This window comes from Phalacrocorax carbo, chromosome 5 (assembly GCF_963921805.1).
Source record: "Phalacrocorax carbo chromosome 5, bPhaCar2.1, whole genome shotgun sequence".
Lineage (NCBI taxonomy): Eukaryota > Metazoa > Chordata > Aves > Suliformes > Phalacrocoracidae > Phalacrocorax > Phalacrocorax carbo.
This window is the reverse complement of record NC_087517.1, coordinates 39,649,457-39,668,409: the sequence shown is the minus strand read 5'-3', so window position 1 is coordinate 39,668,409 and position 18,953 is coordinate 39,649,457. Positions and strand designations below refer to the sequence as shown.

At 43.1% G+C, this 18,953-nt stretch overlaps 1 protein-coding gene across 4 annotated transcripts in view; it reads left to right on the top strand.

The window, feature by feature from the left end:
- Positions 1 to 18,953, top strand: part of ERBB4 (erb-b2 receptor tyrosine kinase 4) — a 651,514-nt gene that overhangs the window by 217,137 nt on the left and 415,424 nt on the right. The window lies entirely within an intron of this gene.

Sequence of the window (18,953 nt, the reverse complement as noted above, 5' to 3'; positions counted from 1 at the left end):
GAACACCCATTATTTACTGAAAATAGATTTGCCATTGCCAAGCGATAAGATAAAATCTCTTCTGCAGATGATGGCTTCTGGAATATATATATAAAAAAAATACCGTTTCTGAGAATCCTGAGAATAAAAGTTATGTGGTCTTTTAAGGGCTGTGTCTTAGAAACCACACCGCTGCTGTGATTTCAGTAGCCTGGTATTTCATCTGTTGTTTAATGGGCTAACAGAGTAAAATATCACCCTGTAATGATTCTTGAATGTGTGTGGGTTTCTTTATAGCCTTTCATGGAGACACAGGCTTCAATTTTGTCCTGAAGAAGCTCCTAATATAAATGGGTAACAGATCAGTAAATCAGATAAGACTGGCTGGTGGTGGGGGGGGATAGAGGGATGGAGCTGAGGCAAGAGCACTGTAGATGAGAGGAGGCCGGTGGCTGCGAGTGATGGCAGCTGTGTCTTGCTGAGCCCCTGCAGCCATGTGGCTGCTCTCTGCTTTCTCTTCCCTCACTGGTACCAGGAGCCTGTCAGCCGGTGGGCAAGGGGGACTGTTGACTTTTAGGTGAGGCTGGAGGAAATAAATGCATCATCTCTAACCTGGGTAGCTCAAACTGATTTTTTGAAGCCCTTACCTGGGGGACTCACCTGGTAAACTCTTTACCTTGTATTTACTGTGTTAATGGAAGTGGTTCATTTAGGTACTGCTACTGCAAATGTATTCAGATCTAAAAGCCATTAAATAGAAGACAATTCAGAACTGGAGCCTAATCCTGTGAGTGGCAGGACCTTTGCTGTAAAAGATCTAGCACGTTGTGTTGGAGTGGTTGCAAAAGGAAAGGATTTTCCTGTAGTGGCCATTGTGAATGTGGATGTTATTGAGGATCATAAACCGAAAGCTGGTCAGAGATCCTGTAAAGAAAGCTAGCATTGTATTTGGTGTTATAAACAGATTATCTCTTGAGGGGATGTGAAGTCAGCTGTTGGCTGTTACATTGCACCCAGTTTTGGGCAGAGTGGAAAAAAGAAAAAGGGGGAAGAAAGAAGAAAAATTTGGGGTAGAAGAGATCTAGGGTGGAAGGAGGTAACTCCTCTTTTCTGCTCAGATGCACACGACGTCTGTGTTGGAAACCTGTAGGGGATAAAGGTTGATTAGGTCAGGCTATACATAGCCTGAGCAAAATGGGATTTAAAAAAGACTGCTTCTCGTTTCAGGCACAGTCCTCGGTAACCATGTTAAAGTTTGAGTCACCATATGTTAATAAAATAATTTTGAGATTGTTCTAATGTAGCCAATGAGCATTTTTTTGGAGACATGATTTGCTTCTCATTCAGCTAGTTGGTGACAGAAGCTGAGTTACTAGGTTAGGTATTTTTAAAAAAGCCTTGCTTGTAATATGTACTCATTCATAAGCAGAGCTGATACACATCTTTTGCTTACAACACTGGGAAGAGAAATGAATATTCTCCTGTGTGTATTTGGAAAGCTTCTACCACAGATTTCCATTCACTGCACTCAGTGGAGTTTGAGATTGTGCAAAGCCAAACAGCTTTTTTATGGAGTCAGTGGAAGTGTTATTTTTAGGACTTTTTTGTCTAGCATCTTCATAGGCAAAGTTGTCATTTCCTTCTCTAATTACAAACTGCATCAGAAGCAAATTGTTACATGCTGGAGTTAATCGAAAGGCTGGGCCTGGTGGAGTTCTTGCCATCGTCTACAGCTCACCTGAAAAGATGAAGACAGCAGCATTTAACTTAGCAGAGAATGGAGAAAGAGCAAATACTGTGTTAGGGTTATTGTCTGAAAGATCTGTGCACCTTGGCAGACTGAGTTGTTCATAATCACATTGCATGAGAGCAAAGTGAGAGATCTGGCTGCAATGCTAAAGCCATTAGGAAGGAGGATTATTGTAATGAGTACAGGTTGGCATGGAGAGCTCTCCCTTTCCAGTCTCTCCATGCAACAACTGTGAGGGATCCCCCCAAAATATGTCCGCTCTTGGCTGGTTGTCAAATCCAAAATGAAACACCTGTGTGCAAGATAAATTCGTGGATATGAGTGCTAGCTAGTCATCTGTGGTACTGACCACCTGCCAGGCTTTATGAACTGGATTTGTTTGTGTGTGTGCATGTTTATTTTAATATCTTTTTGTGTTGTGGGTTTTTTTTCTTCCCTGAGTCATCTGTAGTAAGTGTCAAGCAGTGTACAAATATATTGTTTGTGCACAAGGTGTTGTGGCAGGGAATGGGAGTTGTATTCACTCTTTGCTTATTTATCTTTAATGTAGATGCCTCTGCTAGCGTTTCTAGCAAGCACCTGAGGTAGTTTTGGACTTTGCAGCTTGATTTTTGTTTCAGTGAGCTTGGACTCCTAAGAAGTCTTAAAATTATTCCCTCCACAGGTACTCAGCTAACCTGGATGCCACTCCTCCATCCAGAGGGGAGGATTCAAGGTCAAACTTGATGGTACTGCCTCATTTTCTGCTTGTTCCATTAGCATTCACAACTGAGACTCTATTGTGTTTCAGTACTTAATTCCCTGCAGAAATATATAGGCTCTCCATGAAGATAGGATTCCATATGTACCGCTTTCGGTGAAATCTGTTTTATTTATTCTTGGCCAACTGCAAAGATAAACAGCCTTATGGTTCCCATGAGTATACACTATATGCCTCAATTATTGGTGCATTATATTAGTAGCAGATGCTACATTCCCCCATATAAAAGGGAAGAAGATTTCTGAAGAGTAGAACCAAATTTTTTGCTTATACACCATAATTATCACCATTCCTTCATTTCAGAGGCATCTGTCTGACGTACTCTAATTGTGACGTGTTGTATTACCATTTGCATTACATTTTGTTCCTGAAAATAGCAGTGACAGTTAAGGTTGCAGGAGAGTTTCTGCTTGGTTCAGGTGCTTTGAACCTTGCCATACTATTTTCCTTTTAGCTTGAATTGTTTCAGGCATTTCTTCTGGGCAAGTCCAATAGCTGATTGCCCTCAAGAGAGCTGGTGTGGTTACAGACCCGCCGGCTTAAGGCTGTGTGCTTTGCGCTGCTTGGGAGCTGCTCAGGGCAAGGGGCTGGACATGCACACAGCTCTGGCATCTCCAGACATCATCCGATTTGCTTGTACTTCTCTTAAATATGTTACCACCATGCATTTTGTCTCTATAAAGAGCTTTGGTCAGGTGAGCTTATGGACTCACTTGTTCTCAAACTACTCAACAGAAAGATTATGGTACTTGGGGTGCAAAAAAATAAAAGCGAGATCGGGATGGGCATTTTCGCTGACACTAGATGCCTACTGTAGGCTATGGTATGAGGTAAAATAGACAGTTTTCAATAATCTTACCAGGCTTCCTCCTCAAGGGAGATAAAACTTGCTATGTCACCTTGGCTGTGTTTGAGTTCACAGCTCCAACATGCAGGAGTGTTACCCCTTGCTTCCTGCAAAGTAGAACTGAGAACTGCTCTGCAGCTTCGCCCTCCTTTTATTGTGTGGGCAGTATGATGGTAACACCAAGAAAAGGAATTTTAGCTGTCTCAGATTCTTGCACCCATAAGACTTCTTTAATAGACTTCTAGCCTCAGCATGCTTCTCCCTGACATATTCTGGCCCCTAGGAGATCAGACCTTGGTAATTTTTCAGGGTTCACCTGCATCCTGTGTGAATTCGAATGAGGTCCTTTCCATTTGATTTCATCCATGTTGCCTCTTCCAGCTTGAACCTTACTGGAATAGGCTGGCATTTTCCCCCCCCCATTTAATGCACAAGTGCATCCTCTTTTGCATCTCTCCATGCACGAGAGCTAATGTGACGGAGGCAGCTTTGCCGGGGGACAGGCAGAGAATGGGGGCTTTAGCATGTGAGTGGCCTCAGCCCCTCCCAAAATTGCCATGTAAATGTTGTTTCCCAAAAAAACCTGTTGTGAGTCATCTTTAGAGATGTGTTGCACTCTAATTCCCTGCCCTACCTGCAGTGTTCAATCAGAGCAGCTGCAGCAGGAGGCTGTCTAATAGCAGACCTTTTTGGAGACAGGCAGTTAATGGGAACAGTAGCAGGCCCCGAGGTGTGTTTATACAGTCGGTCTTGCTTCCTCTGCTCCTGTGATATATTAACTACTTCGGAAGTTTCCCAGCTGTTTCAGGGGATAAATAATGGCAGTGGGAGCCCATATTTAACCTTCACTCTTCAGGCTGTGTACTTTGTAGTTGTCGTCTTTTATCTGCCTGGCTATCTGGGAAAGACTTCAGACACCTTTCTGCTCTCTCGGCTGTGCTGTTCCCCCGTCCACCTGCTGCCATGCACATGGGAAGGCCTGGACAATCATGTTTGAACTGGTCAGAGCACAGCCTTCATCCTCTGTGTTTACAGATGCAATGCAGGTGGGAGGCTGGTCCCCCCGGCAGTGGTCACAGAGTTCCCAGAGGCTCTCCCAGCAATGCTTTTGCATCCTTAATCTCCAAGTTATTTGCTTGGATGTAGCCCATTGCTCATTTTTGTTGTGTGTTTTTCTTCTAGCTCAGTGACTAATAAATAGAGGTGATTTGGCTTGTTTTTTCTTTATTTCAGTGAATGATAATAGAAGTTGTTTAGGTAAATACCAGTGAACATCAGCTGTGGGATTCCCTGCACCTCTTACTCTTCAAAAAGGCTCTAGCCTGGAGAAGTCCTGTCCTGGCATGAAAGAATTTAAGGTATTAGCTGTGACAATGTTGCACCAGGCTGCACTGGGAGTCAAATGCAGCTATGCTGAGACATCTTGGCGATCCTCACTTTCATCTAAATGTTACTTACCTGGGATTAAGTTTTCTGGTTTTAAATTAGTGGAAAAGAAAGCATCAGATGAGCTGTTGCAGAGGGTGAACTCCCTCTGGGTAAACCCCAGTGTCGACCATGGATGGGACTGTCACTGAATGGCAGATAAGGCTTTTATGTGGTGTGGTTCTGAAGCTATTAACAAATACTAACTAATTTGAAATAGGAAGGAAAAAACCGTTTTCTTCTGCATTCTTTGGACCACAAAACTGTCCTTGCGCATCCATATGGATGCCAGAGCCATCAGAACAGAGGGCTGTATTTGGCGATGTAGGACTGGGTACATAGCCCACTGCCGGTCTGCTGCTGTCAGCAACCTCAAGCAAGGAGGTGGTCTTGACCCTGTAGTAGGTACTGCCATGCTGGGCATTCATTTGGGGTTGCTGCAAAGAGGTGAGGGGTGTTGACTCGCACTGTGAGTGCAAAGCGTGTGGCACCTTTTGTCCTTTGCTGCGTATGATCTGCAGTAATGAGTCACCTTTACAAAATCCAGTAATCAGAGAAGCAGGAGAAAGTTCCCTTCGCAGTGGTAAAAAGTCAGCTGTGGAAAAGCCATGTAGGTGAGGTAGGGAAGAAAAAGCACTGTGTTCTCCCTCACATTTACAGAAGGAAGAAGAAAATTAGTTTGGTTACCATTCCTCTTACTGTCATACGTATGTTAAAAACTGATTGAGGGAGTAGGTGTCACAGGTGCTGTACAAATAATGTAAAGTTAGTCCAATTTCTCAAGATCTTGCAGCATAGCAGTTAGGACAGCCACAAGTAAATAGGGGACCGAAAGTGGGAACGGAAATGGGAACTGAAGGTGGCAGGATTGTAGCAGAGACACATTGGCATATACGTTCGCTTTAACAGTGGACTCTGGCCTCAGGTAGTCATATGGCCATATAATGAACTATATCCAGTCATCTTAGTCTTCATAAGCGTGTGAGAATACATAGAGAATTTTAAATTCTATTAAGGAGGATTATGTGACTGGGCAGAGGGAAGGGCTCTGTGGCCTCTTCTAGACCCACTGATTCTGTGATGAAAAGTTTTCTGAGAGTTATTTTGCTGCAAATCTCCCTGGTTTTCCTTGTCGTACTGCTTTCTGTGCACTTTTGAGTCTGCCCAAATAGCTTCTTTTAACCTTAGGGCTGAGTGCCTCTGTCTCTTTCATTTCACTAAGGTGTACTGGCTTACTCTTTATTCATACTCTTATAAAAGTATGCTCAAACTTTAGCATCGTTCAGCAATCTTGCACTTCAGCTTTTGTCTGAATCAAAATTTCAGAATGGAAATGCTTTGCTCACAGTGGTTCAAGGGTACTCACCTTTGTTACGTTCACAAAATGAAAATATGTGCTGTTCCAGAAGAAATTGACTTCTGTCCTTGATACAGAGATGAGCGAGATATTATTTCCTCATGTCCCTTACTTGGAGGCTATAGAATTATTGGTGCTGACTGTAAACGATATCCTTGACTATAAACAGTACTGGAGCAGTTTGTTTCAAACTATCATGTTTGGAAGATGTGCAGTTCATTCAAAACTAGTGTAGAAAACCTGAATCTGGCAGTTCAGTATGGATACATTCCAGCTAGATAGAGCCTCTTGCTTAATGAAGTTCTGGGACAAGCTGTGGGAGCTGTGATTTACTAGGAAATAATCGGAAGCAAATTGATAGTAGAAAGTTTTTATGCACTTCATATTCGTCTTGCTCTCAGTCTGTCTCCCCTTAGACTCTCAGCAGTGTCTGGTAAGAGAAGCTGATCTCTGAATGACTTGTGGTCAAAGGTATATGACCCAATACAATAAAACACTTCAGCGTGGTTGGCTTTAGGAATTGCTCCATTCCTGGTGACTTCAGTCAACAAGTACTTAAGTGTTAAAGATCTTTTCTCCCTCAATTGAAAACATAGAAAAGAGTGTGCATTTTCAGTTTGGGAGCAAGTCTTGAAAAAACCTACTACCTTATTTGAGCATATTTGGTGCGCAGTCCTCCTCTAAAGCAAAAAAAAAATCATCGTAGAGTCATCAGTGTCCCCAAATCATTTTGGTAAATTTGTCTGAGGAATAAAGCAGTCACAGTTGTCTCTTCTTCCTTATCATATCCCGTCCTAAACAGGTGAACGTTGGCAGGTGCTGTTACATCTCTCTTTGAGATGATGGTTTTATTTGACTCTGGAGGGACTGCAGTGGAGGATACCTGTTCTGCTAATGGATAGTGCTCAGAAGCCAGTTAAAACCCTTGGAAACTCGACAGTTGAACAGGTAGCCCCCACTGATGTCTGCAAAGCTGCTGTCGCTGCATCCTCCCTGCTGTGCCTGGCGATAAGGCACAGCTTGAATCTTCAAATGCCACCGGGAGGATGATCAATCTCAGTCCAGCCCTGTCCTTCTCTCCCCCAGACAACTTCTACTGAGGAAGAGAAGAAAACAGAGGCTTTAGGGCGTGGGAATTTTGAAGGTGGTGGAGTTAAAAATCAAACGCGACTAACAACAGAGGGCTTACAACTTAATCCGAGGGAACGTTACTGCTCTGGGATCCCAGAAGCAAGTTAAAAATCTTAAATGCAGACACAAGCAAAGATGAAAATTTTTGTGTTCTTCCTATTATTATCCTCTGTGGAGGAAAAACTAACTGCTTATTCCATCCACTCACCAAACAAACTGAAGTAAAAATAAGGTAGAAGGGATCCTGCTTATCTGATGGTTGTGACAATGCTATGCATGTGATATACAGCAAGTAATTCACATAACACAAAATATAACATTAATCCCCAAGAAATGTCCTATGGACTTGAACACATGATGCTATTTATCTTAATCGGGCAGGTTTTTTTGAGTGATATATTTTGGATTTTTTATTTTTTTTTCACTGATTTCAGCAAATGGAATATTTTCAGACACTTACCTGATTCTGTCTCCTCCCTAAAAAGGCAATAAGACTAAATTTTTTAAGGTTTGGGATTTTTTTAAATTTCAGAACATGCTTGGCCCCCAAATTCTCTCAAAGATCTCCTTACTTTCAGTAAGATTTTCCATCAGGTTTGGAAAATGCTTGTACCTGTATAACTCTTTAAGGTCTGACGTTCTGAAGCAGATATTTTAATTGTAGGACCTAAAAAAAAATAATCCATATTTTGGCCTGCTTTCTGTCAGATGTATTTTCAGATAAACCATGCTTCAATTTATGGGATGCAGCTCTTTGCACTACCTGAAATCCAGACAGTGATTAAATGCCTGACTGCTCCTTAAGTATCCAAAGAAGGCCTTGGAAGTTTTAAAATGAGGTGTGGAGTCTTACAGGGAGGTTAATTTAGCTGATGCTGTTTAAAATATGAAAAGAAACCCTGTTGCTCATACTGATTGCCAGGCGACTGAATAAAAGCCTTCAAAAACAGTAATGAAAATGCTTTTATTTAAGACTTGGTGGTATCTTGCACCTTCCTGACCTTAAAGCCGTGTTGCCATCTTGCTTGCTTTCTTATCAGGCATTCCTCCACTGGCTTTTGTCTTTCTCCTTGGTTTGGCAGATCCCACATCTTTGATTATTTGGTATTGAGAATCCCATGTCTGTCCTTCTGAACTCTTTTCCAGATGATGATTTTGGATCTGTGAGTCTCCCCTTTGCAGTAGCTTTCTCTACCCTCTAGTTTTTTTGAGACCTCTTGAATTCAGGGCGCTTGAAATTGGGGGTTTGCTGAGTTTGCTTCAGGAACAGAGGTGGATTTGGGCAGTCGGGGGACAAGTGTGAGCCGCCTTGGGGAGAGCCTGAATCCGGCGCAGAATTTGGTCCTAGTTGAGATTCTGTTTTCTGACATGCATCCCTGGTCAGACAGCGTTTCTGTACTGATGCACAACATAAAGTCACAGTAATCTGTAGTCAGATACCTGAAGACTGAAGGCAAACTATAATCAGCAGACATTGTTAACCCAGAATGCACCTAAAATGAACAAAAGTGTTACCCGAGGTGATTTCCCCTGAGCTATAGACTCTTTTAGAATCAAGTGATCAAGCAATAACAATAATCTGATGGAAAAGAAAGAAAATGTTTGAGTTTTCAATTAAACTTCTTTTTTATTAAGTGCAACAGCCTGCAAAACATGGAAGTCTCTCTTCCTGTCTGCTTTTACACCAGAGCAAAAGCTTAATGTCTGCTTGTACTTCAGGTCTGCTCTTTGCAAGGTGATTCATCTGTGTCGAGTTTGCTGCGTGTCTATAAAATCAGGAGCCTGGCTGAGTAAATTAGAACTGAATGAAAAGTTTTTAGTCTGGGGACCAACAAGACAAATCCATCATACAAAATGAATCTGAATTTTTGCTGGGTAGTGTTGCTTGGTATTATTTCACATTCTTTCTTACAAGACTTTACAAGAATTGTAACAATTTCTCCCAGCTGGGAAAAAAGAGATTTTCTGAAGTTCACACATATTTTTTTCCAAGACTGACTGAACCTTTACAAATAATGTCATTGCCTCCAGATCTAGAAATAGGTTCTTTTCTGCTGTTCTGCGAGCTGTCACCTGTAGAAGTTTTACTTCAGGATGATTAAAAAGTACACATGCTTTCCCCCGTGCACATGCTTTAAGTCTATTGTATTCTATCTTCACCCAAACACTGAAATGCATTTGGAGGAGGATTTCACATTAGAAATGCAAACTACAACCTTTGTCTGTTAAATTTTGCATTTAAAAAAAAATATTTTTTTCCCAGAAGTTGGGGTTTCAAATGTTACTCAAATACAATGATTCATTTGATCTTCTCTGATTTCTTCAGCCATGATGAAACATGTTAGGAAACCTGCTGCTACTTTGCCTTTTTATGATTAAGAATTTCATTGATTTGTGCAATTACAAGTTTGGAAAAATGTGACCAATGTTTGCGCACAACATAATAGCAGCCTATAAGAGTGGGAGAGGGAGGGAGATGGTATTGTACAAAATCAATCCGTTCAGTCACAGTTCACTCCTATTAACTGAGTCTTGAACACTTGCAATTGAACATGTGCTTCTGTAATTTGCCAAATTGGTGCCCTGGAGCTTGCTCCTGCCAGCACTAAAATGAGCCCCAGCACAGTATTTGAATTCCCCTCCCAAGGAGTGGGGTTGTTGGCAGAGTGCTCCCTCGATGGTGCTGTGTAGTTTGGCTACGTTGGGTCGGTTGCTGTTTAACAGGTTTCTCTTACCTCGCTTAAGTGGATTTGGCTCCATGTGAGAGGAGATGGGGGCTTTTAGGAGATGTATGAACAAATGGGGCGGCCTCACAGATGAGGGCTGCGCGGAGGATGCAGATGAACCCAGCTCTGGGGCATCACTGGGAGAGGAGGGGCAGAAGGAAAGGTGATAAGGGAGAAGGCTGGCTGGATAAGGAAGGAGAGACATTGCTATGAAAAACCTTGAGGGCAAGGACCAGGGGATTGTTCTGGTGAATAACCTTCCCCCTGGAGTGCTGTGCTCAGTATTACCTTGTAGCAACAGCATGAACCCTTGGCACTGTGTGAATATATGACCAGGTAATCCAGATCCATCAGTGCAAATTATCTGCTGAACTACAACAACAAAAAAAACCCCAAACCCTTGCAAGGCCTTCAGATCGTCTGTGAATAATTCCACTTTTCTTTTCCCATCACTTTTGGTGGTGTTCTCTGCAAGGCAGTATGGCAAGCACAACAACAGAAAAGAAAGCAAAAAGGCAGGGTAGTCCTTGAGGGTGTGGATACAACCATGACGCTTTAATGAAGCAGAAGGAATCTGTCTTTAAGAGAAAGATTTGATTTATTCAATGGTATTGGACTGGAATTTGTTGATGTCTAATATCCTGTGTGCTGGGAATAGCTAGTGAAGGAGTTGCAGCCCCAGACTTTTTCCAAATGTGATTTTGGGGGTGGTTCTGGGGCTCAAGTACATTCCCACAAGCAGAAGAGGAGGAAGATGAGAAAGAATTGGATCAGTGTTCTTAAAATCTATGAGAGGCCAGATTTTTTGATCAAGTTAATGTCTTACTGTAAATGGCAGAAGAAAATCACAGGTATGCTGCAAGTCAAGTAAGATCTTTCTCTTGGAAAAGTCCATGTTTGTAGTCAGGCAGGCTCAGTGGTGGCAGAGCGCGGTTTGTCGGAAGCAAGTTTCGTGGGCAGGAGGAGAGTAAGGATGGTCCAGTGGCTATGACACAGGCGCAGGAGCCCGCCAACCCTGACTTTCAGTCTTTTGGTTTCTTTGCCGCATATTCCTGTTACATTCAAGATTGACATGTGAAAGTGCTGTAGTAGATCAGTGATGTAGTTAGTAGTTTTATTGTTTTGATAACAAAAGGCAGGTGCCAAAGGAAATGAGTTGCAAAGTGTACAGCTCTCTATCATCCTTTACAGCCACACTTCATCTTAGCTTTTCTGAAAGCGTTTCACAATTCACCAGAATTAGGCAGGACAGTTTTGGATCCAAAATCAAGTCTAGGAGGAGCAAGGGATGTAATTGGAAGAAGACTAGGAAGGGAGGAGCTTCCCAGGTGGGATTTCAGGTTGCATAAACTCTGTCATACTGTGATGCATTTAGCTTTTGTTACAGGACTGTGTGAAAATCCACGTGCTGAACACCATGGAAGGGGAAGAGGTTTTGGAAAGATGCATCAATCTGACAGCAGGGGGGTATGTGCTGTCATCCCAGGTGGGCAGCACTGTTGTTAAACAGAAGGCAGAGAAGATAAAAAGGAAAAGTCATTTTGGCACCGTCATTTCCACTTCTCCCATTACAAAAAAATCATGAACAAGATCTGCTTTGAAATAAAAAGCAAGCAGCTGTATAATATTACTACAAAGCACCTGAAGGAAGGATCATGATAGAATCAAACTGCCACTGAGAAAAGCAGTTATGGCTGCGGAAAAATAATCTTGGTGCTTTTCCTACTCAAATACAGGTATGTGGAGGAACATCACAGCATGGCAATGAGGTGCTACTTGTCATTTGTGTGACAGAGACAAATTAGAACCCAGCCATCTCAGGGTGGGAACAATTTTTGTGAGAATTAATGACTTGATTAGAAGGAGAAATGAAGCTTCTTCAAGGGGACATGCAAATAAAGGAGGAATCACTAAAACTGTCACCTGATGTAAAGTGAACATTACACAAAGAAAGATCGGTGGGATATTGTACAAAGACAAATTTGATATGATATTAATCATGTAGTGCCAGCGAGAGCAAAGGAGAGGAAGTATTTAGCGTAGTATGTGTCTGACTTCGGGAGGTGTTTTCTGCTCAAGCAGGGGATGAGTATCCCGTTCCCAGGTGAGCCAGGTGCATCCTCTGCACCCCGGCCTGGGGTACTACTCTCAGGTGGGTTTGCCAGGCCCTGTATTTTTCTGGGTGGTGTTTCCCATTATCTCCAAGCTCAGTGGAAGAGAGTTTCCTCCCTTCCTTTAGAGGCATGGGTAATAGAGAACTATTAATTTCAGAAAGTGCCTGTAGTGTCCCAATGGCAAATTTGCAGAGGATGGTGGTGTCTGTATTGGGTTATTTCTACAGCCTTTCAGGAGGAGTAGGGCCACCATATCTTAAATTACAAACACTTGTAATTTCTGTTGGAAAGAAGCATGTCAGGCTAAAACTGAGCAAGTATTAAGCCCCATTTTGAACTTAGGTTTGTGGCGTTAAGAACCAAATCTATGGGACAATTAGTTTCAGGTTCAAGCCCAACCTTACCTTTCTGGGGAAGGAATATGTTTGAGGACAGGCAAGGCAGCCAAACCAAAAGGGATGCTTTTCTTAAGCAGGAATATTACCTGCACTAATGACTACAAATATACAAATAGTATGTTCACAGAAGGCCTTGGTTGAGTTTGAGGGGTACCTGAGAAGTTTTCTTAAGTTTTCTCTAACTCCCAATGATCTGTAAGGCATATTTTTTCTTCTAATGTCTCCTTTTCTTGGCTGTGGAGAGCCACAGACCTTTCAGCCTGATATAGGTAACACAATAGGATCGAAAGCTGTTTATCGAATGCTATTTTTACTCGTCCTGCACTACCAGCAAGAAGGAGACCGATGCCCAATCAGTTCTCATGATGATGTATTTTGTCAAACTTAAGTCTGATGGGAATTTGTCATGGCAAAATGAGGGATCTTGCAAGGATCCAACAGAAAAATCTAGTGCCATGCTCTGCCCGCGTGTGTCAAAAGGAGGTGTCAGAGTTAAGCTGGTAAGTTCATGATATGGTGATCTCTATTTCATTGGCTGCTGAGTGTTAGGTAGTGCCAGTGACATCGAGCCAGCTGTGTGCTCTCAGGATGGTGATGCTGCGGACAAGTAGGATGGATGCGTGCTGCTGGGAGGCATATTTTTGGCCCATCTATCTGCAGGCTCTGGCAGAACAGTTTTCAGTTTTCATGCATTGAGACACATATTTAAAACAATACGGCTTAGATTTTTTAAAATATAAGGAAAGCATATGTTACTGAACATATGATAGCTTTCTCCTGGGAGGTAGTGCTCTGCTGAGGTAGGATTTATTGCACGGTTTTGGGGAGGGGGCTGCCCTCCTTCATTTCCCATTTTAGCCTACATGTTCTCAGTCTACCTACTTTAGAAAATGCCATTTTTACTGTTGATAAGGAGCCTGAAGCACTTGGTTGTCTAGCTGCATCATACAGCATACCACATACAACCTCCAAGTATATTCCCTTCTGGCCAGGCATTGCCACCTGGAATTCCCTCTGCCTGAAAGATGGCTATGGTATGTTCTCTTTTGCCAGAAAATACATGTACTTTACTGGTCTGTATAGGACATTTATTTCTCTGAGATCAGGGTGATGGGTCCATGCAAAGCTATGAGAAGCCTTGTGAAGACCGGTCTAGGCATGTGTGTGCAGTTTTCATGCTGAGTTTCATGACCATTCCTGGAACTGCCTAGTATGTCTTGCACAAATGCCCTTTGTGTGCTCACATTTAATATGCAAACTGAATGTATGTTTCTATGCTTTTTCATGCTTTCAGAATTTGATCCTGTAGGGCCACTTTATCCTTTTTTTGTTTGTTTATTTTTAATAAGATGAAGCCAGTCATTGCCGTCCCACCAGGAGCCAGGAAATACTGTCTGTTAATAGCAGGGTCCTCTCATTCTCTGGCTAAGAGTTTCCCTTGTTCTCCAACAAAAAGCTTTGAAGCCTCCACCTTTTTCCTCCTGTAGTTGCTGGGACTGTCTTCATATTCCCCATGTACATTTAAACATAAATTGCATCTGACTGTAGTGACACTAATGAAGGCGGAGGCACTCAGATGCAGCCCCCCTTGTGGGGAGCGCGGCCAATAAACCCGCCATGACTGGCAGGTGTTTCGACCGCTTTAGACAACAGCAATTTCATAAAGTGTCCTTCCCTTTCTCCTCAACAAGGCGGGGACCACCAGACCCCCTCCAGGGCACCCCCCACCAGGCAGGGACCGGGTGACTTTGGGGAGCCATGGGGCTGGCAGCCTGCATGCCCCATGACCTGCTGGCATCTCACCCCATCAGGAGTCTTTTCAAGGCTGTTACCTCCCCTTTGCTGTAAATGGAGATTCCCCCCCCCCCCCCCCCCCCAATATGAAAATATTTTATACTATCCCAGTGATTTTATAATAAACCAGCAATGTGCTTCTGAGGTGTTTGACCAAATATTATTAAAACTCTGCAAGGGCTAATAATCCTGGAAGTAGCGTGATGCCTTCCTGTGACATTGAAATAATTTACTAATTTTACAGTACATTTGAATTTTGGCATCGCTCAGCTGCTCAGTTTCCATTAACTTTGCCTGGAATTTCTTATGTCCATGCACACAAGCAAAAGTGTCAAGTTTCTCCTTCATGCTCCAAAACGCCACCTGAATCACAATTGTGCTGCGGCTAATTGTTATTAATTAAGCTGTTCCTAGCAGTCCTAGCTGGGTTGCGCTTTTTTTTTTGTGGTTGTAATAAAAAGCGAATGCGTTTAGTAAGCACAGTATTAAGGAGGGAAAACAAGGGAGCCCTGCTCCTGGGAACTCCTCTGCACCCTGCAAGATGGTTTTGGGGTGGCTGTGGGTGTTTTTAAGGATGGGGCCACCACATTGGGAAGTGGTGCTAAGCCAGGCTCGTTACCATCAAATTAGCTTCACTGACCTTCACTGCCATTTGCCCGTCACAGGCAGGCAGCTTCAAGGACATTTGCAACGGTTAAATTTGCACTGAGCTGCTCCAGCCGCACGTGCTCCTGCATCACTTAAGCACCTGGCCGTGGCCAAAGCCCCTGGCACAAGGTTTGGCCGGGATCACATGATGGGTGCCCTGTGCCCCCCGCCGGAGCTCCCCCTGCCTACTTCCTCCTGTTTCCCAGGTTTAACTGAACTGGATCGTTGAGTAGAGTGAGCAAGAGGAAGGTATTAATGAAACAGGGACCCAGGGAGCAGCGTCCTCGCAGAGGGCTTGCGTTAGGAAAATTGCTTCTTGGCCTTTTCTTCTTAATGAGGCTGCTAATAACATGCCTGTTGCTTTCTACCCAGTGACAGGGAGCAAGGCGCCTGTCATTTATGCACTTTTCCCAGTGTTTGTTTATGAAAATAAAATCAGGCAGGGACGTCTTCGGGCAGAAGCGCTGTCATCTTTTTGTGAGAGGCAGGAATATGAAGCTGCTTTTGGTCTGTGGGAATATGTCATCCACGTCTTCAAAAAAAGCAACCGGCCATCTGCTGTGTCTTTTCCTTTTTTCCCCCCTTGCCTTGGGTTAAGAACCAGAAAACAGATTATTTTGGCACATCACTGGGACGTGTTATTTTAACAGTGAGCTAATGGTTACCACTTGCAGGATTAAGGTGTGCATAAATGTTCTCATAAGAGGTCAGGAATAGTCTTGGGAATTTTCCGACAATGCTTGTGCACAGCCATGAGAAATAAGCCCAAGGGCACAGGCTGGTGGTTGCTCCAGATTGCTCAGGCGTGGCCTCGCTGGAGCAAGCAGCATGGAAAGGGAATCCCTCAGAGAAGCATCACATGTGGTTGGGGTGGTAGTCTTCTGCACCAAGCTCAGTCTCAGAGCAATTTTTCTCCTGCCATTATATCTGTGTGCTACTGCGTAAAGGTTTAATCTGTCCACAGATCGTCCCAGTGCTGCCAGCGCTGTTCCTGGGTCAGCTCCAGGCTGTACAAGGCATTGCCTTTCCTTTGTCCCAACAAATTCCTTGGCACTTCGCTGCTACATGTCCATTTTTCTGCTAGTAGCGTTTGCAGAAAAATGACCAAATATCAGATAACAGCCTGAGCTGGGGCCTGGGAAGTTGGTGAAAAGCTTTATGGCCATTTGCTGGGTTAAACTCCCTCACCCTGCTCTTTCAGAGGCTCTTACGACTTCTTCCCAGGACTGCCGTATTCACCATAGCTTCCTTGATCCCTGGGAGAGGTCTGGCTGGAAGACTTGGGCAGTTCATTCCCCATGCAAGGTTTGTGCCTGTTCTGTTTAGCTATCTTTTTGCTAAAGCAGTTTTCTTTGCAATGTCTGCAGAGGAGACCTGGCTGGCCACCATGGGGTGGGCATCTCACTTCTTGCAGGTAAAACAAGAATCAGCCCTCCATGGTTTCTTTATGTCAGTGAAACAGAGCCAAGCAAATAGCCACCCAGGCTCCAAAAAGACCAACCATATTTTTTTTTGTGTCTATATATTTGTGTGTGTATATTTGTGAGAATAACTACCGGCGGTATGCTCCTGTGTTCCACATAGAGTTAGCATCAGGGGAAAAACCATGGGATCGTGGTGTTACTTCTACCCGTTTTGTGTGATGGTGCAAGCGCAGATGTGTATTTGCTGTCTCTGTTTCCTTATGCCTTTCCCACCAAGGGCGTGCAGTTCTGCCTGAATCCACAGTTATTAAGGGAGGCAAGCTCCAGTACTGATTACTGCAGTGATAAACCAGTCCTGCTGTTGCCGAGTGGAGGATTCAGAACTAATGGTGCTTCTGCTCCTGGGATTTACCGTTGGGAAGATACTTTATTGCTATCTTGTGACATTTCCCTGCACTTTTATGCTCATTTATATAACTGTTTTCTTTGATTTATGCCAGGCTTTCTTCATGTGTAACAGTGCCATAAATTGTGCAGCCGTACTTTCAATGGTTATGAATTTGAGATATTCAGTAAACTGTGGGATGGGGGGAAAGGGCGGAATCCTTTTGAAGAGGCTTTTGATCACAACCCTGGACAAAATAACCTGTTCTGTTAGTACAAGTGTGAAGCAAGCATCAAAATATGTTGGCATAGTCTGTTTCTTGACTAGCCAGCCGGTTGTGGGACTGGTTTGGTTTTTTTTTTTTAAAGTGCAAAATGTAAGTTATTCACTTATGATAAAAGGATGCATGAGGCCAAACCCACACAAGTGTCACACTTGTGTGGCGACCCCTGGGAGCTCTGTTACTTGGGGTCTGCAGAGGTTTTCAGAGGAGCAGCAAATTAATGTTCTTTTCAGAAACCTTTTCCCTTCTCTTCATAAACCTGCTTTTTCACATGTTGTTATTTTTTAAGACCTTCAGACAAACTTAGATTTTCAAGGAGTGTTCAGCATCCATGAGAGATCCAAAGCTTATCAAAGCCACTGGTCAGGCCAGTGAAATAAAGACCTTGGGTTTTGATTTTGTTGGCATCTTGCTTTGTAGATGAAGAGAAACAGCTCATTTAAAAATTGCTTTCTGAGTTCAGCTGTCAGAGAAGCTTTCTGTTGACCTTTACAAATTGATACCATCACAATCAATGGACAGAAGTTTAAGGGCAGTCCCTGGGGCAGGGGGGCGGGAATAAACCTGAGCATTTATAAAATATATATGGAGTGTGTTTTAAAAAGCCCAATGGAAGGAACAGAGAGTATTAACAGGGAGCATATTTGAGCAAACCGGTCTATAAAGAATTCATAATACACGATTTTGACAAGTACGGTTACTTAGAACTTACCTTTTGGGATGATTTCTGAAAGTACATGAGACAAAAAAGTAACCAATAAATATGCCTTGGGTTAGTCCAGCGCAGCAGTAGGTTGGGCAAGGAAAACAATTAAGAGATTTTTGAAGTCATTTTACCAGATTTGACTGCAGGGGAAGTGCATTTGAGGGACAATTTCACGGCAACTTTGACTCCCCCCATGCCCTCTTTCAGCCTTGGAAAGTGAAACCATTTACAAAGGCTCAGTAGGGATTGCATGAAGAGGTGCAAGTCAGTCTGATTTCAGCTGCCGGCTCGCTTGTTTTTGAAGAATCAATGGAACAAACCAAGAAGCTCATCAAACACAGACACACAGTCCTCACCTCCCAGGTAAAATAAGTAGGAACTTCAGCACTACAGGCATTTGCCCTGAATATACTGCTCATATACAATTGGGTTATCAGTTCAAATAAAAGTCCTTCATCTGTCCCGTCAGTGCAGATTTAATAGCATCCTGTGCCAACAGCCTCAGTGAGGGTAAAAAGTAGCCCCTTTATTTTTTTTCATGATGGGAAAAACAACACGGTTGTAGAGGTATGGCAATACATGGAAACATTTATTGATGTTACATGGAAGGATTTATTGGGTGCTTAGCATGTGTGAAGGATAGGCTGATTTAATTTAGCTTTTTATTATGTTTAATTTAAATTGTGCAGTCCAGTATTTGATTCAAAACATGCAGGTTTGAGAAGGTGGGAGTTTGGCGTTCAGGTGAACCTCTGCTCCTGAGCGTGCCCAGCAGTAATGCTACACATGCTCAGCAACCTGTACGAAGCTGTGTGAAATGTGTGTGAACTTCAGCAGATGAAGGATTGTCTGTGGCCAGTGATGCTATCTTAAGATTAGGCTGTGTGCTTTTATACATTGCATATAGAAGTAAAAAAGTTCCTGTATAGACTTTAGTTACTGAAAGTTTGTTTTTCCTGCCTATAAACTGGTATCTGAAAGCACTTGGTTTAATAACATATGGGTTTTATTACTTAGTTTAGCCACAGGCAATTAGGAGAATATAACTATCGGTTTAAAGAAGGCTTGTGTAAGAGAGCACTTGAGATTAATTTTTTGACGTGGCGATTTTAACGTGTATGACTGCTGCAGATCCCAGGATGTCATCCCTGTTCCCAGGTGTAGTGTGTTTTGGCTCCAAAGTGCGGTGTCCACCCCACGGGCCTGGCCTGCCTCTCCCTGTAACT